The sequence below is a fragment of the Capsicum annuum genome, chromosome 8, assembly GCF_002878395.1.
Source record: "Capsicum annuum cultivar UCD-10X-F1 chromosome 8, UCD10Xv1.1, whole genome shotgun sequence".
Lineage (NCBI taxonomy): Eukaryota > Viridiplantae > Streptophyta > Magnoliopsida > Solanales > Solanaceae > Capsicum > Capsicum annuum.
Genome location: NC_061118.1, coordinates 80,171,253 through 80,192,731, shown reverse-complemented (window position 1 = coordinate 80,192,731; position 21,479 = coordinate 80,171,253). Strand labels below are relative to the sequence as shown.

At 35.5% G+C, this 21,479-nt stretch overlaps 1 non-coding gene across 1 annotated transcript; it reads right to left on the bottom strand.

The window, feature by feature from the left end:
* Positions 1-777: 777 nt before the first annotated feature.
* On the bottom strand, positions 778-881 carry LOC124886870. Its single transcript, XR_007044274.1, has one exon. It is a non-coding gene; the product is annotated as a small nucleolar RNA R71 (small nucleolar RNA).
* Between the last annotated feature and the right edge of the window lie 20,598 nt (positions 882-21,479).

Below are 21,479 nucleotides of genomic sequence, written 5' to 3'. Positions count from 1 at the left end.
CGATTAATCTCAATAAGTGAATTAAAATTTAATAGTTGTTTATAAAAGTCTATAAGGTATCAATATTCGGCTTTATTTAAGGACACTGTATTAATTGGTAAGACCACGTACACTTGCGTGTGCACAGTAATTTTTTGGTGCCATTTCTAAGGACTTGTATATTGGCAACTATTTTAGCTTTAGTTTTACTTTATAGATTTTTTTTGTGCTTTACGCCTAGTCTTGGTATTGAATTTGCAGAAAATAGGTTTGTAGACTAGTAAGTTAGCAAGGGATAGGGAATTGGTTGAACCAAGCCCCAAACCCAACCAACACTTTCATTAATATAGGAGAGAAGAATTCCTTCTCTAACGCATCCTATAAATTCAAGAGGAAAAAGACAATCTTGCTCTAATGGATGAAGATCCACCAGCCCAAAGGACTGTTCGTGAAGTGTCAATCCCACGTCCGATGAATTTGACCTCCCTTTTTCAAAAACCAACTATTATAGGTAACATTGAGCTAAAACAGAACATAATGCAACTTTTTATCAGCAGTGGATAGTTTATGGGGCTTCACATGAAGATCTACAAGTTTACATGTGGAACTTCTTGGAGATCAGTGACCCATTCATCCCTACGGGTGTGTAACTGACTATGTTAAGCTGACACTTTTCCCCTTCATTGTAGGGGAAGGGAATAATTTGTTGAATACAGATCCAACAAGTTCAATCACAACCTGGTATGACTTAGCCTGGAAGTTCCTCATCTAATTCTTTCCATCTGGAAAGACTATAAGAATGTTCAATGAGATTGTGAGATTCAAACACAGGATAGATGAGAACTTATATCATGCATGAGAGAGATTCAAAGATCTTTTTAAGAACTCTCCACATCATCAGTAGTCTAATGAGGTACTAGCTCACATTTTCTTGAGTCACTTGATCACAATACACAAATTTTTCTAGATTCAGCTGCAGGTGGTCAAGCATTGGAATTAACATATGATAAGTTATACACCTTGTTGAACCAGATTGCACAAGGGAATCCTGAGTGGCATACTGACTAAAGAAGTTCTCTAAAAAGAGTTGCAAGTGTATTGGATGTGGACCATTTTACTTCTATATTATCTCAAATTGCTACACTAGCAAATAAGTTAACTACTCAACTTAGTAATATAAAATTGGGGGTTACACAGCATGTAGCAATAGCTAATGCAATTCATCACACAAATACATGGTGTGAGGTTTGTGGCAACAGTGGTCAGTATGCAGCTATGTGTGATGAAAATCCCGAGTCACTAATATTTGTGGGCAATGCTTAAAGGACAAATTATGGGAACTCCTATAATCAAAAGAGGCAAACTCAGCCACCAATTCCATCATAGAAAAACTAGCAACAGCAGGTTCAAGGGAATCAGGCCACAACTCAAACTAGTCATATGTAAGAGATGCTGAAATAACTCATAGCTTCTAAAGCATAGTTGGCATCAGATATAAAGTGTCAGTGGATTATTATAAGGAACTTGGAGATGCAGATAAGTCAGATGACAGGAGCACAAGATACCATGCCTCAAAGTAGTTTGCCAAGTGATACTGAATCTCCTAAATAAGTGAAGGCAATCACTTTGAAGAATGGTAAAGATCTAAATTAAGAACTTCTAAAGACAACTAAGGAGGTAGATTTGAAGATAGTTCCCAAGTAGATAGGTGACAAAGTTGATGAAAATTCGAGGAAGTTTGAATACTCAAAAACAAATAATGCTAAAAAGGTTAAGCAAAGACTACCACCACTTTTTCCACAAATGCTTAGATAAGTGAAGGAGGATGTATGCTTCAAGAAGTTCTTTGACACATTCAGAGAGCTTCACATTAATCTTATTCTTTAAGATGTTTTGTAGGGAATGCCGAAGTACGCTAAGTACGTAAAGGATGTGGTCACTAACAAAGTTAATTTGAAGGGTGTTGACTGTAACGCCCCGATTTTTTGAACTGAAATGCTACACGGTTCTCATGATCCCAAAGGACAACAAGCTAACCCATGACTAATATCTGTACCTGTAAACTACATAATATCTCATAAAATATGCAATACTGATGCATATCTGAAAAATGTGGTATAACAATACCAAAAAGAAACATAAATACTAACGTTTGAACATCTAATCTGATATCTAGTCTGAAAGCTTCTAACTGAACTAAATAAAGAGTTGATGGGACATGTCCCCAACTAACTCCAACTACTGAAATAAACTAAAAACTTTAATAAAAATGAATCATCATGTCCTCGAAAGATGAGGACTCACATCTAACTCTGATTGTTGATCCTGGAATCTACTGCTGATTAGGAGCACATGCCTCTGAACCTATGGTGTAACATAAGAGAAAGCACTATAGCACAAAGACGTCAGTACGTCTGAATATACTGAGTATACGAGTGAGGTATGCTAAATGCAAAGAGTTATATGCATGAAAAATACTGACTGATATAAATGTGAGAGTACATACATGCATATGTAACTGTGAACTCGTGGAGATACTGACTACTGAGTCTGAATACTGACAACATGAGTATACTGATAATGATATTTTGAATGACTGAGTTTACTGATATTGATATGTAAATCACTAATAAGTGATGGATCTGATACTATATTACTGAATACTGGGAGACTGATACTAAATTACTATAAAGGAATGACTATTTCTGACAGTTCGAATTATGAAGAACTGGTTTGATTGACTGTATATGATAGTCCTGAAGCTGAGTACTGATAGCATGAGTTCTTATAACTTTTGTTATTGATAGCATTAGTTAATGTATCTAACAATCCACAAATCTGAAGGAAACTATCTGAGTTCAATTCTATTTTTGAGTTGACTATATCTGACAGTCCTGATATACTAAAATCTGAAGAACTATCTGAGTTCTTTATTGAGACTGGGTAGCTATAGCTGATAGTCCTGAAATCTTTAACTGAAACTGTGGAAAGTATTTATCTAACTGGCATGCCCCAAATATTCTATAACAACTAAGTTGGGGTCCAATCTCTGCCCCGACTGAAGGGGTGTCAATACCGCATCACTGGTAAGGACAGCTGTGAAACCCTATACTGGAAGGTACTCAAATGTGAATGGTGAAAGTCCTAAAATGACGGGTTAAGCCACCTCTTCAACCCTAGTCTGACGGGTTAAGATGTCTCAACCTAGCTGGCTACGTAGTTCTAAAACACAAGGACGACTGCTAAGAATTACACCCTGAACTGGCAGGTGAGTTCCCATCCTTGGGTTCACTCGCTGCTAACTTCTACTCCCATCTGAAGGACAGTGAACTGAATAAATAAGCTGAACTGAATAACTGAACTGAACTGATTAGCTGAAATGATACTGATTAACTGGACTGATACTAGTGGTATTGTTTAGCGGAGCTAAACTAAGTTTACTGGATTCCGATGACTGATAGAATGTACTGAGTTCTGAGGACTGGTTGCGAGTACTGAAGTTACTGAGATTGACTGTGAATACTGAGGTTGCTGAGGTTACTGAGCATTGAGATTACTGAGATTACTGGACTACTCAGATTACTGAGATTTCTGAGTTTTCCTGAGTGACATGACTGACTAAATTCTATAGATCATGGCTTTACTGAGAGTATCATGAAAATATGATATGGCTCTAGGTAGACAGCTATATTTTTTGGGTACAAGTACCCCCAGGACTCGATGGAAGGAAACTGACACAACTTGAATTTCTTGAGTACACGACAATCAATAAAAATCCATATTACATGAGTGGGGGATTTCATGAAGTACATGGTCATCATAATATCTATCATGAATAGTAATTCTTTTAATCAAGTCATAAATCTCATATTCTAATATCATGGGCATTTCGACAACATATACTATTCATAGCAACCGCATGGAAACCATTCAAGCATAAGGGAACGACAACAAGTAACGTTTAGTTCATATTTTAATGATATGGGGATATTATACTTTATGTATTTATTCAACATCTCAAACATTGTAGGGAAAGCATGGATATATGTTGTGTACATAATTTATATCTCCCTTATCAAACATGCTTTATACCACAACAATAACAACACATAATTTGCATGAAAATTCATATTAGAGTGTATGAGTAACATGAACTTGTTATTTAGATATCATGAAATCATGTAAATATGAAGCTCTAACATACTAGGTATTTTATCGAACACCTTGTATGCATACTTTAAGGCGTAGGTGGATTTCATCCTTGCATTCTATCAATCCATCTAAAGATCATGTTTTTCAACTAACAACATAACTTTCATGAGATATATAGTCACGATACTATTATATAGCAAAACAAACAAGAATCAACATGGGTATGATCATATCACCACAATCAACAAAGCTTTTGTATTTTAAAGATTGATTCTTGAACTTCACGGACAAAAGAAATCCGTGGATGAACACTACGCATACCTTGGAAGGGAGGTTCTTGATGATTGATGGACGAATTTCCTTGAAATTGGATCTTCAAGCTTAATTATACAACCCTAGTTGTTTTTCTCTTTTAGTGCTCTTGGATGATGAGCTTTGAGATGTTAATAGGGTTGGAATGTGTTTAGAAGCTATATATTTCATAGGGTTAAGTTTAGGGACGTGTAAGGAGTGTTAAAAGACTTAATTACCCTTACAATAACTCAAAACAGAGTGTTTTTGGCACCCAGAACTGACTTAGGTGGCACCCAAGTGATATCCTAAGCTAGATTGGGCGGTGCCTAACCAATCGCCTATGTTTGGGTTCGGCGGCGCCTAACCAATCGCCTATCCTTACTGTCTCTCATGAAAAAGGGCATAACTTTTCGCTTGGGTATTGTATTAAGTTGAAATTTATATCATTGGAAAGATAATTAAATTCTCTACAATTTGGTTGGTCTAAGTCAGCCAAAATACCAAATTAACATAGAATTGTAATCATTCAAAAATGACCATTGCAAAATCAAACACTAAAACTTGATGGATTCAAAAGCTCTTAGCTTGTATTACCTTAAGTGACTCATATGAACATGCTTAATGTATAATAAGCTATATTCTCGCTAGGATACTTATTGTAAGTCATGCACTAAAATGCTATTCACAGGATAGGAGGTTTCATATGTAGGAAAAAAGGTTCATCTCCTAGCTTAGAAACATACGAGGTATTACAATATCTCCCTCTTTGGAACATTCATCCTCGAATGGAAATTAATTGAAGTAGGAGAGATGATAAGATGAAGTACATACAATACATACACTACTGAAACATGAGTTCATGACTGGCATGGCTAAAAACTGAGCACAACATACTGAACATACATATCTGATGCAGGGAAAGCTGATTCATGAATATAAGACTGAGGATTCTAATAAAGTAAGTTTTGTCAAAATGAGAATGCATATCTGATGCGTAACTAAAATGATGAATCCATGCAAAACTGATCCATGATTATATGACTGACATAATACGTGAATGCACGACTAAAAGTACTAATGAGCTGATCACACATATCTGATACGTGAATCCATGACTAAACTTACTCATGAACATGCAATTGTAAAGGTATCAGTTTGAACTGAAAACTGAGCATGGAACTGAATACCAAGTTTGGCATTGAAATATGAACATGAGAATAAGTAAGTTTAAGGAAAACTGTTTCCTTGAACTGATAATACCGATAAGTTTGAGATTAATTACTCCATATGCATGATCGGAAACATGAGAACATAAATAAGTCTGAGACGTGGTAGATATACTAAATATCATGATCTGAACTAAATCTTGAAAACATGGCATACGACTGAAGTTGGAGCTTGAGGGTTATCTTATGAGTACCCGTTCTCCAAACTGGATTCATCAAAAGAAAAGAAAGCAACATGTTTATGTCATGAAAGTTTGGGGGTATGATGTATCTCCCCTTTTGGACACTATGTCCCTCAAAGAATACTAACTTGGATAAGCTACTAAGGGAAATTGAGGCGATGTTCAAAACACCTAGGAACTGAGTCATGAATGAATAACTAGGATCTGAAACTGAGACATGATACATGAACTAAGCTGAACACAAGTGTATAAATATACTAACTTATCTGATTAACTGAATAGCTGATAGCTGAATACTGGATCTGCAAAGCTAAACTGTACTTTGTCTGAATAGCTGGGCTGAGATTTTTAAGTATTATACATAGGAGATAAGGACTAACTGAGTAGAATAAGGTATCTGAGCATGGATTTATGACGTCTATTTTATTTTTGAATATGATACCAAGTATACAACATGGCTATGAGGTATTCTATGAACTGGGGTACTAAAACACTAATAACTGAGTACTGACAACCTGAATGCTATGGTAAAGCATGTCTGGAACTGAATTGAGTTTCAAATCTGGTTACTGAACTGAAAATGACATTATAACTAAGCCTATAGCTAGTACAGAAGTACTGAATTCAAGGACTAAACAATGATCACTGAGTGTTGGATACTAAAACTATAATTGAGTTAGCAACTGAGTTTTTGATGGCTACATGCTGGGGACTTACATAAGTCAAGGATCTAAATAAACACTTACACTTTGTACTTTCCCAACTTCTAAATACAACCCCTTGCTAAATGCTTACTTGGATATTTATCATGACATTCAACCCTATCTTCACAAATACACCCTCGTGCAAAGTAAGCATGCAATAATCTTCTCTTATCTAAACAACTGCTTATCACTACACTATTCCATAAGGAGGGCTAACTGGAGGAGTAAATCAAGAGGACCTAAAACATGAATAGATACAAACAAAACTTGACACATGACTGAAACTTGAGGAATAAAATATCAATAGTTTGGATTTACCAATAAGGTATGAACTGAGGATATACATAACATAGTCTAAATGTATCTGATCTGTAGGGGCATAGTATGAGTCATGGAAGCTAAGTATACTAGAAAGAATGATACGCGTACATGAGTCATGAGCTTCATGACCTGAGTCTAGAGTTTCTGTACTCGTGGGACATAATTTGTAATACTAAGGGAGCTGGAACTGAACCCCTTATACTGCAAACTGCAGGCGCACATGATCCCGTGGAAAGTGCGTGAAAGTAGATTGTGCTCATGGAACATGACTCGTACTGCGGAGTAAAAGGGACTCCTTAAGGTGGAAATTGAATTCATATATGATCTTGGAAAAAGAGATACATGAGCATGGTTCGTGACCATAGAGTTGATATGTAAGACCTGAGTGGAGTTCGTGATAGCTAAAGTAAAAATCTTTGTACTGAGAAGAGGATGGGTTGGGAATCATCTTCCTTTACTGCTTTTCTACACATACTGGCACTACTATTGGAATCTTGAGAGTCTGACTTGGTCACTTGATCTACCATCACATACCTACATTCTGTTCAACACCTGCCTGTCTTATTAAACACATCATCTGATTCAGATTCCTCATACACTGCTAATATCACATTCACACCTTCATGCTTAATTTTGAGTCAATAAAGTTAAGTTTTTAGCTCATACTATTCAAGCCTACTGATCTAATCCCATGAATACATAATTTGATCAAATAGAATAACACTATCCCAACTATACTACTACTAAACTTCTGGGATCAAGAATGACTTCTTAGTATCATAAATAAAATCTGTACGACCTTGGAACAATAATGAACTAATGGGATACTATTTGAGTCTGTTGCTAATCTCATAACTGACCGTAGGGACTGTCTGAGAAAGCCCTGTCTTTAGGAATTTGAAATTCACTATTTCTATTACCTTAAAAGTAAGGTAAAGTGAACATAAGGGGTGCATAATATGAATCTACATGGTTTCCTTAAAGAAACTTGCTATAGCACGATCTTGAGACACGAAAGAAGGGAAACTATTCCTAAAATATCTCATAGCCTCTTGCACATAAGGATGCTGCACAATATGACCATGTACTAGACTCAACTTGATGCAGCTTTCAGACTTCCTAGGACACTGTTGAACCTTAGGCTCTGATACCAAGTTTGTAATGCTCCGATTTTCTAAACCAAAATACTACACGGTGCTCATGACCCCAAAGGACTACAAACTAACCCATGACTAATATCTGTACCTATAAATTGCATAATATCTCATAAAATATGTGGAAACATGAACTGTAAGGCCATAAGGTTCAATACTGATACATATCTAAAAAATATGGTATAATAATACCAAAAAGAAACATAAATACTGAAGTCTGAACATCTAATCTAATATCTAGTCTGAAAGCCTCTAACTGAACTGAATAAAGAGTTGATAGGACATGTCCCCAACTAACTCCAACTACTAAAATAAATTGAAAACTAAAATAGAAATGAAATTATCATATCCTCGAAGGATGAGGACTAATGTCTAACTCTGACTGCTGATCCTTGAATCTATTGCTGATTTGGAGCTCATGTCTATGAACCTATGGTGTAACATAAGATAAAACACCATAGCGCAAATGCGTTAGTACGTTTGAATATACTGAGTATACGAGTGAGGTAGGCTAAATGCAAAGGGTTATATGCATGAAAAATACTGGCTGATATGAACGTGAGAGTACATACATGCATACGTTACTATAACTAAACTCGTGGAGATACTGACTACTGAGTCGGAATACTGACAACATGAGTGTACTGATAATGAGATTCTAAAAGACTTTTACTGATATTGATATGTAAATCACTAATAAGTGATGGATCTGATACTGTATTACTGAATACTGGGAAACTGATACTATATTACTGATAAAGGAATGATTATTTCTGACAGTTTGAATTATGAAGAACTGGTCTGATTGACTGTATTTGACAGTCCTAAAGCTGAGTACTGATAGCATAAGTTCTAATAACTTTTGTGATTGATAGCATAAGTGACTATATCTGACAGTCCATAAATCTGAAGAAAACTATCTGAGTTTAATTCTATTTCTGAGTTGACTATATCTGACAGTCCTGATATACTAAAATCTTAAGAACTATCTGAGTTCTTTACTGAGACTGGGTAGCTATACCTGGCAGTCCAAAAATCTGTAACTAAAACTGTGGGAAGTAGTTATCTAATCGACATGCCCCAAATATGCTATAATAGCTAAGTTGGGGTCCAATCTCTGCACGACTGGAGGGGTGTCAATACCACGCCACTGGTAAGGATAGCTGTGAGAACCCTATACTGGCAGGTACTCAAATGAGAATGGTGGGAACCCTAAATTAACGGGTTAAGCCACCTCATCAACCCTAGTCTAAAGGGTTAAGATGTCTCAACCTACGCTGGCTACGAGTTTTGGAACATAAGGATGACTGCTAAGAATCACACCCTGAACTGGCAGGTGAGTTCCCATCATTGGGTTCACTCGGTGCTAACTTTTACTCCTATCTGAAGGACACTGAACTGAATAACTAAGCTGAACTGAATAACTGAACTAAACTAATTAGCTGAACTGATACTGATTAACTGGACTGATACTAGTGGTATTTTTTGGTGGAGCTAAACTAAGTTTACTGGATTTCGATGACTGACAGAATGTACTGAGTTCTGAGGACTGGTTGAGAGTACTAAAGTTACTGAGATTGACTGTGAATACTGAGGTTGTTGAGGTTACTGAGCACTGAGATTACTGAGATTACTAGACTACTGAGATTACTGAGATTTCTGAGTTTTCTTGAGTGACATGACTGACTGAATTCTATAGATCATGTCTTGACTGAGAGTATCGTGAAAACATGTCATGGCTCTAGGTACACAACTATATTTTTTGGGTACAAGTACCCCCATTATTCATTGGAAGGAAACTGACACAACTTCAATTTCTTGAATAAACGAACATCAATAAAAATCCATAATACATGAGTGGGGAATTTCATGAAGTACATGGTCATCATAATATCTATCATGAATAGGAATGCTTATAATCAAGTCATAAATCTCATATTTTAATATCATGGGCATTCCGACAACATATACTTTTCATAGCAATCGCATGGAAACCATTCAAGAGTAAGAGAACGACAAAATGTAACGTTTAGTTCAATTGTAATGATTTGGGGATATTATATGTCATGTATTTATTCAACATCTCAAAGATGATAGGGAAAGCATGGATATATTTTGTGTACATAATTTATATCTCTATTATCATACATGCTTTATACCACAACAATAACAACACATAATTTGCATGGAAATTCATATTGGAGTTTATGACTAACATAAACTTGTTACTAGATATCATGAAATCATGTAAATATGAAGTTCTAACATACTAGGCATTTTATCGAACACCTTGCATGAATTCTTTAAGGCATAGGTGGATTTCATACTTGCATTCTATCAATCCATCTAAAGATCATGTTTTTCAACTAACAACATAACTTTCATGAGATATACAGTCACAATACTATTATATAGCAAAATAAACAAGCATCAAAATGGGTATGATCATATCACCACAATCAACCAAGCTTTTGTGTTTTAAATATTGATTATTGAACTTCACGGATGAAAGAAATCTATAGATGAACACTACGCATACCTTGGAAGGGAGGTTCTTGATGATTGATGGAGGAATTTCCTTGAAATTGGATCTTCTAGCTTAATTATGCAACCCTAGTTTTTTTTCTGTTTTAGTGCTCTTGGATGATGATCTTTGAGATGTTAATAGGGTTGTAATGTGTTTAGAAGCTATATATTTCGTAAGGTTAAGTTTAGGGATGTGTAAGGAGTGTTAAAAGACTTAATTACCCTTAAAATAACTCAAAACGGAGTGTTTTTGGCACCTGGAACTGACTTAGGCGGTGCCCAAGTGATTGCCTAAGCTAGGTTGGGCGACGCCTAACCAATCACCTATCCTTATTGTCTCTCACGAAAAAGGGCATAACTTTTCTCTTGGGTATTGGATTAAGGCAAAATTGGTATCGTTGGAAAGATAATTCAATTATCTACAATTTGTTGGGTCTAAATTAGCCAAAATACCACATTAACATTGAGTTATACTTATTCAAAGATGACGCTTTAAAAATCAAACACTAAAACTTGATGAATTCAAAAACTCTTTGCTTGTATTACCTTAAGTGACTCATATGAACATGCTTAATGTATCATAAGCTATCTTATCACTAGGATACTCATTGTAAGTCATGCACTAAAATTCTACTCACAGGATAAGAGGTTTCATACGTAGGAAAAAAGGTTCATCTCCTAGCTTAGAAACATACCGGGTATTACATTGACATAGTATCACTCACTGAGGAGTGTAGTTCTATGGTGATGTAGAGGATGCCCAAAAATCTCAAGGACCATAAGAGTTTCAAATTCTCTCATTAAATTAGCAACAGTGAGGTGGTCTATGCTCTTAGTGATTTAAGGGCAAGCATCAATTTGATACACCTCTTCTTATTCAACACTTTGGGTTTGGGGAATCCGAGATGAGGTTTGTGATACTCCAATTAGCAAATTAGGCACCAGCCCATTCTGAATAAATCATATAGGATGTTCTCATCAAGATTGGTAAGTTTATTATTTTTGTTGATTTTATTATTTTAGATTTTTAGGCAGATAAAAGGGTGTTAGCCATCTTAGGATATCCGTTCTTGGCGATGGGAGGAGCATTGATATATGTGCAAGACAACATGCTCATAATAAGTTTGGTTGATGAAGAGACTGTTTTCAAAGTATACAAACCACTCAAAACACCATCCCACTACAAATATTTATGCATGATTATAGAGATTGAAGAGGATAAGTGTGGGGGGGTGGAGTTTAGTCAACCAAAGACCTCTTTGAACTTCCTCATTGAGTGGACCAAGATACAACCACCCTAGCCCAAAATAATAAAGATTGATGAGCCTAAAGGCTACTATTAAGAGAGTTTTTAACCTTGAGATTTCAAATTCAAGAGGTAAGAAACGAAAAAGAAGATGGACTTTAAGTAGGAGGAAGAGGATGAAGGAAAATTGATGAGTTAAAGATTGGGTCATGCTGCTAGACTAAATCAAGAATTGCTTGGGATGCAACCCAAGTTGAGGTATATTTTAATTTTAGTATTTTAGTTTTTACTTCACTAGTTTTTGGTTTTGTTGGAAGTCTGAGTACCAAAAAACCTATGAGAAGGAGCATGGCTAAGACTTAGTGTGGGTTCTTAGACCCCCTTGATGAAAGAAGATGTTACTAGCTAGGCCTAGAGGCCTTAGAGAGTGTTTCTATCTCTACTTTTAAGTATACTTTAGGGATAAATTAAATTTTAAAGTATGGGGTGGGCAAATTCCCATTTTAGGAGTAATTTAAAAAAATTATGTTAAGAGTAAGTGGGATATTCTTATTGGTGCTATGTGTGAATGCATGATGCAAGTGTTTTGGTTATAAATATCATTTTGGTTGTGTGAATGACTACTTCTTAGTCTTTTAGGCTCATGATTATGAATCTTGTTCTTGTTGGTGTAATGTTGAATTCATTTGATTATTTCGTTGAGAGTCTATGAGGATCCTACTTGAGTTGAGCATGTCCATGTGTGTTTGATGTTGTTGTATATTTCTTGTTGCATATGATGTCTAGAACTTTCTTGGTGTGTGCAAACCAAAATAAAGAGTGTGGGTTTAGGAGATGATATAATTATTTCCTTGATAGCCATGTTTAAACATTTTTTCTAACCTACCCTTTTGCATCATCCTAGTTAACCCGATTGAGATTTTAGTTTATTTTCTTTGGCAGCCTCATATATATCCTATATCCCCTTATTTGATAAACCTTAATTTGATCCAAAGCTCCTATGTATTTTAGTGTAAAATTAATTGAGTTAAGAAGTTTGAAATTCAAGTAGGAGAAAGGTGAAAGTGAATCCCTAAAGTAATAGGTATTGGTGTGTTTAATTGATGTGTTGTGGTTAGAAGTTAGAGAAATTTGTACTAAATAAATTACAATTTTTAGCCCATTTATGTTACATGAGCCTATTTTGGCCCTGGTCCTCCTATAATATTGTGCACCTCAACTAAGGCAAATCACTTAAGTTGAGGATGGCTATCATAGGGGTACATAACATAAAGTGGGTGTGAAGAAGGGTAAAATTGAATCATGAATGAAAAGAAAATACTCCCACTATAGTATATATGAATAAGCTTATTAAGATGGGGAAAAACAAAATATAAGTGTAGACAAAAGTGGTTCAAATGGGTTGTTAGAGGTGAATTGAATGAAAAAGTATGATGTATTAAAGCGCTTAGGGAAGATAGTCACTATTATTGCCTAGAATAGTTCCTACCCATCCCTTATCCTACATTAAAACCTATAAAGACCTATTTGTTCCTAAGCCTCATCATTCTGATATTAGTGGAGTACTACACTAAGGGAAAGCCTATGGTTCATCTTGTGTAACTTGTGAATTCTTATGAGAATGAGCGTAATTTGATTCGTGTACGCATTCTGTAATAAATTGCATTTATAAGGGTGATTATGATGGGTAACTCTGATGGTGAGGGCATATGTAATAAACTGCATTATATGGGTAACTTTGATAGTGAGGGCACATATTTGATGATATTTGGGTGAATTATATGATGTCATTGATTGAACAATATGCATGAGTTTTCCAACTAGGTGAGTCAATTCTTGAGGCTATGATGTTTTGGAGTAGTATTCTTGAACTTTAAATTGTGTACATAACATGCATAGTGTAGGAACTTGCATTCTGTGAAGTCATTATAGTGCTAGCTTGACTTTTGTTCATATAGTATAAGTGTAGAGTCTCCTCTGACTATGATGCTTATAGTAAATATATGTTCGATGATTAATAAGGTTTTAAGTGTAGGGTGGTTATCTAAGGTAGATTTATCTACCTCAGTGTTGTTATCCGAGCTGTTTTAGCCTTGTTTGAGGATAACTTGTGTACTTTATGGGTTAAAAATGAAATAATTGAGTATCTAAGTGTTTAATTATTTCATTACAATGTTTAAGGTGTCTTACAAACAAGTTTGTAATTAATTTGGTCACTTAGAGTTCCAACGATAAAACTAGTTTTACTAGCTTAAGCTAGGTGTTGTTCTAGTTAATCACGATGGATTATAACGTTTATAAAGAGTTCAAAGTTTATTATTGTGTAATTATATGTGTTACAAATTTTTTACTGTTTTCAAGGTTCAATTGAATCAATCCAAGAGTGAAAACACTATGCTAAAGATTAATAGGACGAAACTAGTTCTTAGGATAAGTTTCTAGTTCATCGTTATGGATTGTGTGTTTTTTTGAACTCTAATCCATGGTGTTTGATGATATATGAGGAATGTTTATTTGTTTTTTGTGATAAATATATGATAAAAAAGATGTAAATTGATTATAAACAACACCACATTCTTGGGATGGAAGGACAAGTGCAAAAGACAAGAATATGGCTTACAAGGTGGATTCCAGTACGGGTATAGGAATAGCCCCATAGAGCAGACCCTATTCCTAGGGAATAAGACCCTTGGCACACACCCTAGTCCTATGGGAATAATAGGGTGGAGCACACCCTATTCCCAAGTAATAAGCCCTACGGCGCACACCCTATTCCCATAACGGCCAAATAGTTATCTATAAATAGGACACTTGAACTTGATTGTGAAATTGATGTTATACACCTTGGACGACTTTGAAACTTAGATAGGGGCTGGAAAACACTTCATATAAGGTTTTTATTTCTTTAATTTTATTTTTTTATTAATTTTATATTGTATTCATCCATGGTGATTATGGTTATGTCCATAAGTGCTAAAAGGCCTTTTCTATGGTTAAGACTAAGAACATGATTACTATTACTTTGAATTGATTTGGTTTTGATTTATTATCATATTTGGCTATCTATTTATCATTTTTATAACTATTTTAAAGTTTTGAGACCCTTAGTACATCCATTATTGTTTTCCTAAACTTAGGAGAAGGAATAAGAGGATAGAATATGGGAATAAATAGAGAAAGGTTCTTATTCTTTTATAAAATAAGTGATTTGAATTAGCATTTAGGGTATGGATATACCTAGAATACTTTCTTGGTTCACTTGCAGGATGACATCTTAATGTATCTGAATGGATTATTACTTCCCCACTCAATAATGTAGTTGCAATGTCCAGTTAGGTAGAAGATTAGAGGATCGAGAGACCATGGTCATACTATAAATCCTTCGAATCAACAAAAAAGATAAGTAATCCAACCAATGAAGTTCAATAGCTTAGAATGAATGTCCACAGGGCTATAATCCTAGGTATTCTCTTTATTGATTATCTATGCTCTTACTTTATTGCATTGTTTACTTTAATTTCCAATTTACAATTCACAAACTCTTTTTGTTATGTTTGCACGGATTAATCTCAATAAGTGAACTAAAATTGAATAGTTCTTAAAACAAGTCTTTGAGGGATCAATATTCGGCTTTATTTAAGGCCATTGTATTACATGGTGAGATCATATACACTTGCGTGTGTTCTTGGATGCAATATGCTACGAGCTAGTGTAATTGACTTTGATGGTAGTTGGTTCAACCATTTGCCTCTCATTGAATTTTGATATAAAAATAGTTAACATTCTTCCATTGGTATAGCCCCATTTGAGGTATTGTATTGTAGGATGTTTCAATCTACTATTGGGTGGTTTGAGGTTAGTGAAGCAAATATGTTTGGCTAAAATTTTGTTTACTAAGCTATAAAAGAGGTAAAGGTGATTTGGGATAGGCTAAAGACCGCCCAAAGTCATTAAAATTCCTATGCAGACATAACATAAAGAGATTTGGAACTTAAGGTTGAAGATTGGGTGTTCTTAAAGATGTCTTCCATGTAGGGAGTAATGTTGTTTGGGAAGAAGGGAAAGCTCAGTCCCCGGTATATTGGCTCGTACTACGTTTTGAGAAAAGTTGGTAATGTTGAATATGAGTTGGATTTCCCTCTATCATGAGTTCCATTGATTCAGTATTCCATACATCCATATTGAGAAAATATGTGGGTTATCCTTCATTAGTTGTTCCCTTAGAGAACATTGGTATTTCAAATTCCTTATCCTATGAGGAGGTCTCGCTAAGGGATCTTAGATCGGTAAATTCATCAATTATGGATGAAAGACATGGCTTTAGTAAAGGTTCTATGGTGGAACTAAGAGTTTGAGAAAGCTACTTGGGAAGCTAGAGAGGGCATGACTTCCAAGTATCTATTCTTATTCCCTATTTTGGAAATTTCTGCTTGAGGTATGTGTGTATTCTTAGCATCTTTGTTTTTTGACCTTATTAAAGGAAAGATTGATTTCCTTGGCATCTTAGTTTTCTATCTTAGTTAAAGGTAAGAATAGAAATGATTGGGGTTTAATCATTCTAGTCAATGTCATGTCCCGTCATTCAAGGATGAAAGATCCTATGTGGGGAGACTAAAATGCCCCAGACTTTGGCTTTTGTAAATTTCTTGAGATTTAGTCTCTCTACCCTTGTTACGACTCACCATAAGAGTTATATGATGTGGTGTAAGACCCTATAATAATCGCATGTCAAATTCAGCTCGTAAAGCTCCATGAGAGATTCCAACACTTAGAAAATTTTTTTTGCTAAGTGTTCAAGTTCAACACTTACTCTCATTTTAGACCTCCTAACTTTGGGGATTTATTTAATGACCTTCTCGACCTTCATTTTTAGATTTTCAAGTTGCGTTGTGATGGTGAAACTCCCCAGTACGTATTGGACACATTTCGGGTGCATTTTGGGCGCATTTCAGGTCAAAAGTTTCTGTCAGCTAACAGAACTCAGTAGCATTTAGTCAGTTAACAAAATTCAGTAGTGTTTCGCTAGTCATCGAAACTCAATAAACTCAGTCCATGTTCAGTTCAATTAAATAGAACAATCAGTAACAGTTCAGTTAATTGTAGTATAAACTAGGAAATCAGTTCAGTATAATCAGTTCAGTGTCATTTAGTTGGGAGTAGGATTCAGCACCAAGTGAACCCAAAGATGGGAACTGACCTACCAGTAGAGGGTGTGATTCTTAGAAGCGGTCCTTGTGTTCCAGAACTATGTAGCCAGCATAGGTTGAGACATCAATACCTGTCAGTTGAGGGTAGATGAGGTGTCTTAACCTGTCAGATGAGGGTTCCCACCGTTCTCATTAGAGTACCTGCCAGATGAGGGTCACTCACAGCTTGTCCTTACCAGTGGCATGGTATTAACACCCTTCCAATCAGGGTAGAGATTGGACCCCAGATTAGCTATTATAGCATATTTGGGGTATGTCGGTTAGATAACTACTTTCCATAGTTTCAGTATCAGTCTCAAAAAAAGAATTCAGATAGTTCTTCAAGATATCAGGACTGTCAGATACAATCAACTTAGATACAGTACGGAACTTAGCTAGTTCCATCAGATTTAGGAATGTCAGAACAGTCATTCATGCTATCAGTTATCATAACTCATGTTATAAGATATATCAGTTATCAGAATTTAGTTATCATTCATGATATGTTATCAGTAAATGCATGTCATCAGTATTCATACTTAGTAGTCATGTTATCACGACCTCAGTTTCAGGACTGTTATAGGTGGTCAATCAAATCATTTCTTCATAATCAAAACTATCAGAAACAATCATTCATTTATCATTAATATAGTATCAGTCTCCTAGTATTCAGTAATACAATATCAGTTCTGCACTTACTAGTGAATTACATATCAATATCAGTAAACTCAGTCATTCAGTATCTTAATATCAGTAAACTCAGTCATTCAGTATCTCAGCATCAGTAATCTCATGTTATCAGTATTCAGACTCAGTAGTAAGTATCACCATGAGTTTAGTTATAATTACGTATGTATGTATGTATTCTATGTTTATATCAATCAGCATTGTTCATGCATATAAAACCCTTTGCATTAAGCCTACCTCACTCGTATACTCAGTACATTCTATCGTACTGACGCATTCATGCTATGGTATTTTATTTGATGCCATATGTACAGAGGCACGAGTTTTAGAGCAGTAGTAGCATTGCAAATTTCAGCACTCAGTACACCTCTTCATTCGAGGACAATATTATTATTACTTTATTACAGTATTTCAGATTAGTTTTGCAGTTCATAGAGTTAGTTGGAGACATGTTCCTTCAACTCCTTATTCAGTTCAGTTAGAGGTTTTCAGACTAGATATCAGATTAGATGTTCAAACTTCAGTATTTATGTTTCTTTTTGGTATTGTTATACCATGTTTTTCAGATAGGTATTAGTATTGAACCTTATGGTCTTACAGTTCATGTTTTCGCCTATTTTATGAGATATTATGCAGTTTATAGGTACATATATCAGTCATGGGTTAACTTGTGGTCCTTCAGGGTCATGAGCACCGCGTAGCATTTCGGTTTAGAAAATCAGGGCGTTACATGTTGTTATGGGTCAGGTGATCCTGGACGTTAGTTAACCCATGTGTTATCGGCCAAGTTTTGCCCCAGTTACAAGAGACTCCTCATGAGTCATATAAATATATGATGAGTGGTTAGGGTCCATCGTATGTATTCTAGTGTCCAAGCCCTTGGTGTTCTGTGTTCGTCACAACTAGACCATACAATTCGTATGGTCTAGTGATGAGTGGTACTAGGAAGTCATAAGTTGGATAGTGTGTGGTGTCCAATTTTCTATCTTAGTTACAACTCAATGATAAGAGTCATACATTGTGTTTACTACTCAATGGAATGATTCGTAACCACCTTCAAACTTTTTACAGCCTTTAAATTGATGGTATTCTGGAGATTTCCCACCCCAAGCCGTTAAGACACCGCGTCGTACAATACCTTTTGTTCATCCAAGACACATTTTACAAGATCAAACACTCTCTAAACTCTCTCTAAAACGTCTCAAGAAAGATTGGGATAGTTTTTCTTTAAAGTGGTCAACTAAAGGCATAAAGATCAAATTCTCTCTGTTAATCTTTGTGACTAAGGCATTTGATTCTTCTCTCATTATTAGTTAACAAAAATCATATGTTTAAACCATTGTTCATGAGTCATTAATGGTGGTTTTAAAAACTATGGTTGAGGGTTTGAATGTATAAATTTGAGTATTGTTTTTTCATGGTTTAAATTATGATTTCACATGTTTCTATAATGGTTTTACACTTGTGGGTACTTGGGAATTGTGATTTAAAAAATAGGTCATGTTTAACTCTAAATTGGTTGGATTTTGGCTTCGACATAGGTATGCCCTTAACCTATTTGTGAAATTGTCAATGAGGATGATCTTTTCACAAGTTTGAATTGTGTTTGAAGTAAAGCATTAGCCTAAAAATGTTAATGATTGGTAAATGGTTTTATGAAAGCCATGTTGTCCATAAATTGATTTGAAATACCAATTGGGTTTGACTCCATAAAATTTTGAATTAAATTGATGTACTTGTTTAGAAAATGGATTCGAGTCCCAAGTTGATTAAGAATTAGCATGGCATGTTGTATGATTTCAAGTGGGGTTCGTATGATGATACCAACGGAATGCCTTTGGTAATAAATTGGATTAATGGTTGTGTATGTGTAATGAATGTTTTATTTGGTTTTTAAAGCGGGATATTTTGCTGGGCTATAAAAGTGGAACCCAAAAGACTAACACTAGAAATTGCGCTAGCCGGTGCAGGTGTCTATTTGACTGAGAGGTTCGATTCCCTCAAATGAAGATATGAATGGGATGTTTGAGTCCCCTATATTGTATACATTGGCTCTTAAGTCACCTTGACTATGCCGGGAGGTTCGAGTCCCCTATAAAGGCATCTATGGATATGGTTATTCTCTAGTTCATATGGCTATACGCATTAGGGCCCTTCCATCAAGGGGAGATCTGTGCCCCTATATCTCATGGGTGACTTGTTATATGACGGTTATTCTACACAACCCATGTTATGGTTTTTATGTTCATGCTACACCTTGTTCCCTATCTCTGAATGATACATATATATGTAGGTGATTGTATATGGTTATTTAATTTGGTTTGAAATGACATTATTTTATTCATCTATCCCAAAGTTACATACTAGCTCTCCAGTTTCTAATCATCTCCAGACTCTATATCAACACACGATGTAGGTACCAAAACCTCTTATACTTTTCTTATGCAGTGATTAGGTGCTTGAGTTAGTTCGTGAGTTAAAATTGAAGTGGTGAGCTTTCATAATTTGGAATGGTTTATTTCAGTCTTTAATTTATAGGTCTTAGACCTTTTTAGACTTGGTTTTTGCTACTATTAGGAGCATATCCCAATATTTTATTAATTTTTATTTTGTTGAGGCTTTGTTGGATTACTATGGATTTAGGTAGTTTCATTGGTTGCATGGTAAGGGAAGGTTGTCTGGTTTCCGGTGGTTGGTATAGACGTATTATGAATTTTTATTAGTTTTATTCTACACTATCTTATTATATGTTTAAAATTAATCTAACACATATAGTTGTTGTGATGGTTAGGCTAGATAAAGGGGTGATCTATGGTCGACGTGGTACTTGAGATACCCATCGCGGCTAGGCCCTAGTTTGGGTCATGAAAAAGTTGGTATTAGCGTGAGTTTCGTGGTCATTTGGGTTTTAACAAATTCATGTCAAGTAAAGTCTCTTTAATAGGTGTGTAGCGTGCCACACTTATAAAAGAGAAGCTATGACACATTTAGGAAAGTTTCCCTTTCTTGTTGTCTTACTTCAAGCTATAGAGTCTAAGGTCTTGTATTCCTCTAGTTTCCCATTTTCTCCTTTTTAGATCATGCCTCCCAGATGATTTGAAGCTCATGAAACTCCTCTATTCTAATTTGGCATAATGTTGATGGGACATGCCCTGCTTATGGGGTTTAGACATGGTGTAGGGGTCTCGTTCCTAATTACTCTCCTAGAGTTCCACCGATTCCCTCTAGTCCTCTTTGAGCTCTCTAAGTTGATGTGACGAATGCCGGGTTTTATTAGTTTATTCATTTGTTAGCTCAACTGGTAGCTTCTCATTTCGGGTGCAGTACTCCATCCTCTGAGTCCACAAGGGTTGGAAAATTCATGAGGTTTAGTCCTCTAACTTTTATTGGAGTTAGGGTTAAGGAGGATCCTTAATCATTTATTGATGAGATGGAGGAGATTTTTTAGTTTATTAATGCTTCAAATGTTGAAGGTGTAGAGTTTACTGCCTACCAATTATAGTAAGTGGCGTATTAGTGGTACAAAGAGTGGGAACAAACTATGGGAGGTGATGCTTACTCTACATTGTGGGATGACTTTTCTAGTGTATTTTTGGACTATTTCCTTCCTCGGGAATTGAGGAAGGCCAAAGCAGAAAAGTTTGTTAATCTGAAATAAGGCAGGATAACGGTTATGGAGTATGCCTTGAAATTCTTGTAATTGTCCAGGTATTCTCCTGAGTTGGTCTCTAGCATGAGAGCTAGAATATGTAAGTTTGCTTCTAGGTTATCTCATGAGTTTATTCTATATAATAAGGGTGCCTTATTGAATAAGGATAAAGA